Source organism: Sander lucioperca, chromosome 8 (genome assembly GCF_008315115.2).
Source record: "Sander lucioperca isolate FBNREF2018 chromosome 8, SLUC_FBN_1.2, whole genome shotgun sequence".
Taxonomy (NCBI): Eukaryota; Metazoa; Chordata; class Actinopteri; order Perciformes; family Percidae; genus Sander; species Sander lucioperca.
Genome location: NC_050180.1, coordinates 33,037,864 through 33,046,215, shown reverse-complemented (window position 1 = coordinate 33,046,215; position 8,352 = coordinate 33,037,864). Strand labels below are relative to the sequence as shown.

General features: G+C 40.3%; 1 long non-coding RNA gene across 1 annotated transcript in view; it reads left to right on the top strand.

Annotated features, from left to right (window-relative positions):
- The window catches only part of LOC118495672, a 15,100-nt gene extending 7,147 nt beyond the window's left edge, over positions 1 to 7,953 (top strand). Inside the window, exons 2-3 of the long non-coding RNA XR_004898172.1 lie at positions 1,579 to 1,593; positions 7,944 to 7,953. This is a non-coding gene — a long non-coding RNA (uncharacterized LOC118495672). The remainder of the gene's footprint in view (positions 1 to 1,578; positions 1,594 to 7,943) is intronic.
- The last annotated feature ends 399 nt before the right edge of the window (positions 7,954 to 8,352 follow it).

Genomic DNA, 8,352 nt, shown 5'->3' with positions numbered 1-8,352 from the left:
TAGAGTAGGCCTAGACCATGCTCTACAATTTACAAAGACCCAACAATCCCCAAAGAGCGAGCGTTTGGTGCGACAGTGGCGAGGAAAAACCTCCTTTAAACACGCAAAAAAACCTCAGACAGAACGAGGCTCTTGGTGTGCGGCCATCTGCAGCTGCCGGTTGGGACACACAGACACAGATAGAGATATGGAGAAATATGATTCATAATAATTATAGCAGTAGGTATTATGAACAGTGGCAATTATTGTATGAATAAAGATAATAGAAGAATGACTAATTTGTTTCAAATCTACGGAAAATCGGCAGAAAATTTCTGCGGTATTCTGCGTCTGCAGATTGCATGTGGCCGTGGTTATCAGGCAACTTGCAGGTACACGGACCGTTTTTCTCTAGAGCATGAACCATAGAACTAAAACGGATAGAAAGGCCATTTCCATTCAAATCAACGTAGCAGATTGGTCAGAGCCGCAGCCATTTTTATGATGATTGATTTTTATTTCAACTTAACTGAATGCTTCATCCACACAAAGCACATCGCTATGGCCACGAGTGACAGCTTTATTCGGCTTTCTCACCCCTCTCATATAACGACCCTGTCTGTCTCCTAAACTTTAACCCTTGTGTTGTCTTACTGACGACCATGCAACCTGTTCTTGTCCTCCTGGGTCAAAATTGAAAATGGCCACTATTTTAGTTTTTAAAATAGTTTTTAATGCTTTTTTTTCAACGTTTTTTGCGCTTTCTTTTACTACCACTAGTATATACACCACTAACACCAACTTATTGCTACTAGTTTTATACAGATTTTTGAATTCATGGTCAATAAACCTCATTTATATGAAATTATGCCCATTTTTTTTGGTTAAAAAAAATGAAATTATGAATTATTTTAAATAGTTAATATCAGAGGAACATATGTTGATGGATAATCACAGACCGTCAAAGTTGAGTCAATCAAAAAAAATCTCAAGTGCTATAAAATTGAATAAAACATCCAAAATTCAACTGATTATTAATTGTACTTGCAAAGAACATTGTATGGAACATCCATGCTATTTTGGGGCAATATGGTTGAAAGAAACCCATATTTCTGATATAAAAAAAAACTTTGAAAACGGGTCAAATTTGACCCGAGGACAACAGGAGGGTTAACATGCTCAGCAGGCCACCGTGACATCTATTCATGCTCGCTCCTCAGGAGGTAAAATCCAACAGGACACATTTTATTTTAACAATTTTATTTTGGTTATCATAAAACATTTTGGCGGAGCCGAGCCCCGATCCTATACTTAGAGTAATGACTGGTGCCGTTTTACATGGACATGTATTCTGATTAGGCTGTCATTTGGATAGATGTCTGCGGCGGCCACAAGGCCACCAGACACAGTTCACATGGAAAACAACAGGAAAACAGACAAACAACAGGCATAAAAAGATTTGAATGTGCTCACTGCAGGGCTGTCCAATTAATCGAATTTTAATCGCGATCACGAGTTTGGCTCCTAACGATCACAAAACCTGAGCAATCGGGGGGAAAAACATATTTTGCTCATTACGTTTTGCAGGTAAAGGTAAAGGTTTTTTTGTCTTGTGTTCTGAATGGAAAAAAGGTTTAAGTGGGAAAAGTATGAAGGGAAATGGCACAGTTCAAGGTGTTTTCACTGTTGATTTGTTTAACTACATTAGTGCTATTTAACTTCATTAAATGCAACATCTTTCTCTGTCTCTTAATCGTTAATTTCAATACTGACCAAAATAATGATTCATCGTGATTATGATTTGTTTGTGCCCTAGCTCTCTGTCACTCATTTTCTCTCTCATTCACACACAGATGTCCATCGGTCCCACGTTTGTTTCAAGCCGGAACTGCATGAGCAGTGTTGTTGAGAGACGTTTCACAGAGCCAGCAGCACGCCTCGGCCTGACTGGAGGCTGCTGGGAAGGCAGGGTAAGAGTCTGGGGCCAGGAGTGGAGGCCAGCAGAGGTGAGGAGAGGGATGTATGTGGAGCGCTGGGTCAATCGTGTGGTTAAAAGGCCTCTACTGCTCCCTGTTGGCCACAGAGAAAAACACTCTCCACTGTGTGGACTCTCTATGAATGTAAATGGACTGTATAGAAACTGTATTTATATAGCGCTTTTCTAGTCTTAACGACTACTCAAAGTACAGGAACAGGACAGGAAAGTACAGGATTCACCATTCACACACATTCATACGCTGTGGCCGAGGCTGCCATGCAAGATGCCACCTGCTCATCAGATAAACATTCACACACGTTCACACACCGATGGCTATGAACCTCAGTACATGGGACGCACGCTCTACCAGGTGAGCTACAAGGGCGCCCCAATTCAGAATGGTTTGACACATATTTTACCTTTAACGAATATTGCGCCCCCTCATGCGATTCGGATATTGCACTATAGTCCAGATTGCCATTTTCGATAAAATTGCGCTTAATTGTGCAGCATGTTTATGTTCATGTGTACTCAAATGCCTCCTAACTCAAAACCTGTGGCGCTTTTCTCTTCAAAAGCTCCCCCCGATCCCCTCAGAACCCAAGACAGAGTTTATTTGATTGCTGGTCAAACTATGTGGTGTCACTATGGGATAACAAAAGCCTGTAAGCCTCCTGCATTACAGAGCGCAAGCACAACACTCTGTGTGCATCCAACACACACGCAGCTGGAGTTACAGACGCTAACCGCCGCAACCTGTTATTCAAGCTTTTCTCCTGTAAACACGCTCGCTTTCATCTCATCCGCCTTCTGATTTTTGTGGAGAGGTGTACTCCGACACATACACACACACACACACATATACAGTGAGAGTCAGTTACAGCTCTTTGCGAGGAGATGTACACAAATATATACACTTGTGCTGGACCACGTTGATTGCAAGTTACAAGCATGCAAAATGTGGTCCAACACAAATATGAGCAGTAGACAAAAGGGCAAGAATGTGCACTGTACACAAGATGCAGTCCAGACGAAAACAAGTAAAGGACAATCTTAACTTTCTTGAAATCAGTGAAAAGATTAAGATGTGGTAAATTCTCTAATTTCTTCTACGAGAATAAACCAAGAGTATTTCCTTTCTTCTAGATATTAGTGTCAGACAGATCACACTTGATTCAAGAACAATGTCAAATTAATTTTCTTTGGAGAACTTCTGAAGGAAAGTTGGACAAAAATCTGGGTTTTTTTCCACTTATGAAAGATATGTTTTGCATTGCTCGTATGAGTGAGACAGCGAGGGTCAGTGTTGAGAAGTAACCGAGTACATTTACTCAAGTTCTGTACTACTATTTTTTTTTTAAAAAGATACCTGAACTGTACTCAATTGTTCCATTTTCTGCTATAGATATGACTAACTTTGCAAGTTAAGATTTTACACATAAAACAACCCTCTTATATTATTTATAACAACATAATATAACACTCTGCATAATGTTTTCTTTCTTGTACTTTACTTTATTATATGCAACTTTATACTTCTACAGCACTACATTTGTTTGTTGGTTGGGGGGGAAGTATTGTACTTTTTACTCCAACTCTTTATCTGGCATCTTGCTCTGACTTTGCAGGTTCAAGTTTTATAATCAGTTTATAAAAAATATAATGCATGTTATAAATCAAACTAACCAACAGTATATCAATTCCTAGGGGTGTACTATTCAGAAAATTTCACAATTCGATAACGATTTTTAGGCTCAAGATTCGATTCAAAATTGATTTTCGATTCAAAAAACGATTCACAGTATGTAAACGTAGTTACTTTTCCCATGTGATTGCAGTAGACATACAATTTAAAAGAAAAGAAACACAACAAATTAAATGTAGTTTGATATTACTTTATATGTCTTCATACAAAAATAAAAACTTTTGCAACTAAAAACTGCAAAGTGCCAAGCTTTGGCCAGCTTTCAAATACATTTAATTCAAGTATAAAATAAAACTGTTAAGTAAAAAGAGCTTTTCATTCAGAGTTCAGTGGGAGTTTAGAGCATTGAAAGACGGTGCGGTGGTTGACTGGCAAGTTAGGTACTTTAGGTTGTTGTTCATCCACGTCTTTAATGTTAATCTCTGGGTGACGGCGTACCATGTGAGTTCTCAAGTTTGTGATGTTTCAAAAATACTTAACTTTCGCTTTGCATATAGCATGATTCCTATCAAGTTCTGTCTTCCCCTTGAGGCTATAAAAGCCGAAATGTGCCCAAACTCTCGCCTGCCATGAGGATGGAACAGGTTGAGTCATTCTTTCTGTGAGGTTTGCCGACTAAACTACTTCTGCTGCACTCATTCTTCTTTTGATTATGACAAGAGTGCCCAGGCGTCAGTGCATTCGATGCAGCGCCATCTATGGGAATGCGAAGGTGTTTTTCAACTTGTTACTGTGCAATCAGCAAAATGTACTTAAAGTTACTACAGTAAAAGTACTCATCATGCAGAATTACCAATTTTAGAATAATATGGATTATAATTATTGTAACAATGTGATCATCACTTTAGTGTTGCAGCTTGCAAACATGGAGAGGATTATCTTTACTTTAAAATGACTAGGTAGGCTCAATAAAGTTTTATCTTTTTATTTATTTGTTGATTATATGTTGTATTATTAATGTGACTCTGCAAAGTAACAACTCACTTAAGTTATGAAACAGATGTAGTGAAGTAAAAAGTACAATATTTTATAATATTTATATTGTTATTTATAAGTATTACGCAGCAGAAAATGTAATTATTCAAGTTGAGTAACTTAGATAATGTACTTATACTTTCCAACACTGCTTTTGAACGTAAGAATATTTATATGTTTAAAGATTTGATATTTTTCAATGAGGGAGAAACAGTAGTTTTGTGGAAAAGAAGATTATTCAATAAGCAGTTTTTATATATGTAAAACATGTCCGGAGGGGATTTCTAACATCATTAAAATACTTTTGATTCATGTACATTTTGCTGTTAACTTGTAGTATTATTTTCTACGGTTATGGTTCTGAAAATGTCCCCCATTACTAGTGAAAGTCAACTAGCTCCTGCCTGCTCCAGTCTTATCAGAGTGTCTATCTGAGCGCTGCCTGTCTGGCAAAAGAAGCAAAAAGGGGGGAGAGAGATGGAAGGTATGACACACTGCCTGGTCTGAAGCCCAGACACCCAGCTCCTCTTACCAATGAAAGGCATGAAGAAAAACACAATGGCACAATGGTGGTGGCAGGAGGGAGTACAGTGTGTGTGTGTGTGTGTGTGTGTGTGTGTCTGTGTGTGTGTGTGTGGCAGGTTTGTGAATGCATCCCTCCTGCACAGTTGGCAGCCGTCTCTGCTAACTGTGAGTCACTGCTTGCATGCACCTTGTGCGGATGTAGAAGGAGTGAAGAAACTAGAAAATATTCACATTAAACAAGCTGGAATCAGAGACAATCAAAACAGATAAATCGATTATCAAAACAGTTGGCGATTAATTTAACAGTTGACAACTAAATCGAATAATCGATTCATCTTTGCAGCTCTATATGTGTGTCTGTTTACAAATTGCTCAGACTGCGCTCAAAATCGGCATCTGAACCCAAAGCCACATAACAGCGGGAAGTCGTGAGAAAGCCATCAAAGGGGAAAGAAAGCAGCTAAAGAGCAAAAGAGAGAGAGAGAGAGAGAGAGAGAGAGAGAGAGAGAGAGAGAGAGAGAGAGAGAGAGAGTGAAAAGACAGAGCCGGGGGAGAAAGAAGATGTCGAGTCAGAGCGAGTCGGCGACATGTGTTATTTATTTCCCCCCATGTAAACACAGAGAGAATGCAGACATAATCAATAAGAAACTCCAGATTGTAAATAGACGGCTCTAATAGCCTAAACACTGGCCGCTATAGTTACACTCACACACACACATATCAGCAGCACTTAGACTCCACACACAAAGACGAGGAGGGGGGGGGGAGAGCAGGGATGGGTAGTGGAGTAAAAGGAAAAGATGTAAGAGCATAAGGAGTGGGAAGTAGAGAAAGAAGGGGCCAGGCTGGGCGGGCCACCCTTATTTACCAATAAAGAGTTCTGATGAGAAGATAAACACACAGGAGACAGTCTGGGCAGGAGGAGGGAGGGAGTGAAGGAGAGAGGGAGGAGGGAAGGAGAGAAGGGATTTGAGCTTTTTATCCTACACTTTGTTCCAGCGATAAACAAGCAGTAGTAGGGAAGCTGAGAGAGAAAAGGTGTGAAGGTGTAGAGGTCAGACATCTGCTCCATGCAGACTGTAGGAGTTCCGCTGGGTTTCCACAGGCAGCGTTTTTCTGCAGCTCTGCTGTATCTGCAACGTGCAGCGGATTCCAAGAGATATTCTGTCACCACAACGTGATGCCGATGGTGTTCACGTTTTGCAGACAAATTGTTGTTGGTGTTTCGGTCAGTCTGTCAATCTGGCCGATCGCAAACTATTCGGCAAGTTTTCTACTCCAGTCACACACTTTGCCGCTTAAAAAGTTGTGTTGACTTTAGTTCAAATTAGGGCTGCACCATATGGGGAAAATATGCGATATGCGATAATGTTGTTGGATATAATATATGTATATATATAACGTTATTACTCGCGATACATAAACAGATATTAAATAGTACTCAGTTCTGCATTTGAGAAAGAATGACAGTTACGTTTTAAAGTGCAGTTTTCTACTGATATTTTCTTTCAACTAACACAATCAAATCTGTTTTGTGTCCATCGTTATATGTCGCAGCCTTTCGCGACATGTATATTGTGGCAGTTGATATTGCGATGACGTTTAAAAAATTTTTTTTATAAATAATTGTGCAGCTCTAGTTCAAATAACGTTATGTATTGCTAGCAACCAGCTAGTGGTCATTGCTACAATGCTAATGTTACTACAATGCTACTACTACTAAAACAAATAGTTTATAAAAATTCACCAGGAGTACCAACAGGCTGGGCAACCCTCTGCCAAGCTAGCTGTTAACAATCTTGTAGTCACACAGAGACGTATCATAAAGTAGGCTAGAGGAAAATCACAAGGCTAATGAAAAGTGATATAATATAATATTCCCATTTACATGTAGCCGTGCAAAATACGAAGTTTACCAGCGGTGGCAGACTTGTTGGACCTTGCGTACACAGCGTCCATCTTTCATTCCTTCAACCAGCTTCTTGAAAAGGTCGACGTAGCGATGTGTGCTCATATCCAAAAACCTGTTGATATCCAAGTCTTTGATAATTTTTAAAAGTAGCTGTGTTTCTCCTTCTTATCAGGCCTGCAGCCCTGCAAACTGTTGGCTGTTTGGTTTGTGTACAGCAACCATAGCAACGCACAGAGCTGACCATAAGCCGTAAATATAGCCTGGGTGCCAGACGAACTTAGCCCCGCCCGCAACATTTGAGGTCGGGAAGTTCGGTCTGGACTTGATCCGTTGTGGAGCAACTATGCTCGGACCAGAGCTGTTCGGACCAATCAAATTGTACGCCAAAGTTACTTACAGAAGGACCCCAAACTACGTCATATGCAACTCCCCTGTATACCCTACTACTAACTTACTGATTTACCTGACAGAGAACGTTGCAGATTCAGAATGTAATCACAAAATATCACAATGAAAATGTGGAGTAATCAGACATTAGCCTCATGGACTCATGGAAGTGTGCTACCCACCCGGCCCGTTATGAGAGCTAATCAGCACATATCTATGTTAGTGTTGGCAAATGGCTTTTTGTTGAGTTTCCTCTTAGCGAAAAAATAGACATGGAAAAGAGTAGCAGCTTTTTTTCGCCAACCTTATTCCACACAACAGTTCCTTTCAGCTATCCGCTCGTGCTCCAGGAAAGTGAAGAAAAGTTAGTTTGGTATATCAAGCAATCATGTAGCTAATGTTGGAAGCAGGAAAAGAGTCAAAGGTGGTAACCCCCCGCCCCCCCGCGCTGTTGTAAACATGGATGTATTAAGGTTGTGAAGAGTTCTGCAAGTCTGCGTGTGGCGTGCAGGTTACCTTCCTTGTCTGCTAGCCTGCCTATAAGTGGCATCATGCTCTGTCTGCCACTTGTTGTCTGTAGCTGGTTGTGCTTTGCATGTGTGTGATTCTGAAACGTCCTTAAATTCGGGAATTGTCGTTTGTTTATTCAAAGTCAAAGACAGTCCAAAGTAGTGCTACTTTGCAAATTTTTGTGGGTCTGAGGTGTATGTCACATTTTATCTGCCAAAGTGCTCAGTCAGTGTGCAGTGTGAGAGGGGGAGTGTCCAGCGGCTAGAGCGGCAAAAGCCAATGTGTGCTTCTTTTACCAATATATATTTAACGATATCTTTTGCATTTCTAATCCAAACAATGTCAACTACGAGCACTTACGCGTGCTCGTAGCAAGACACC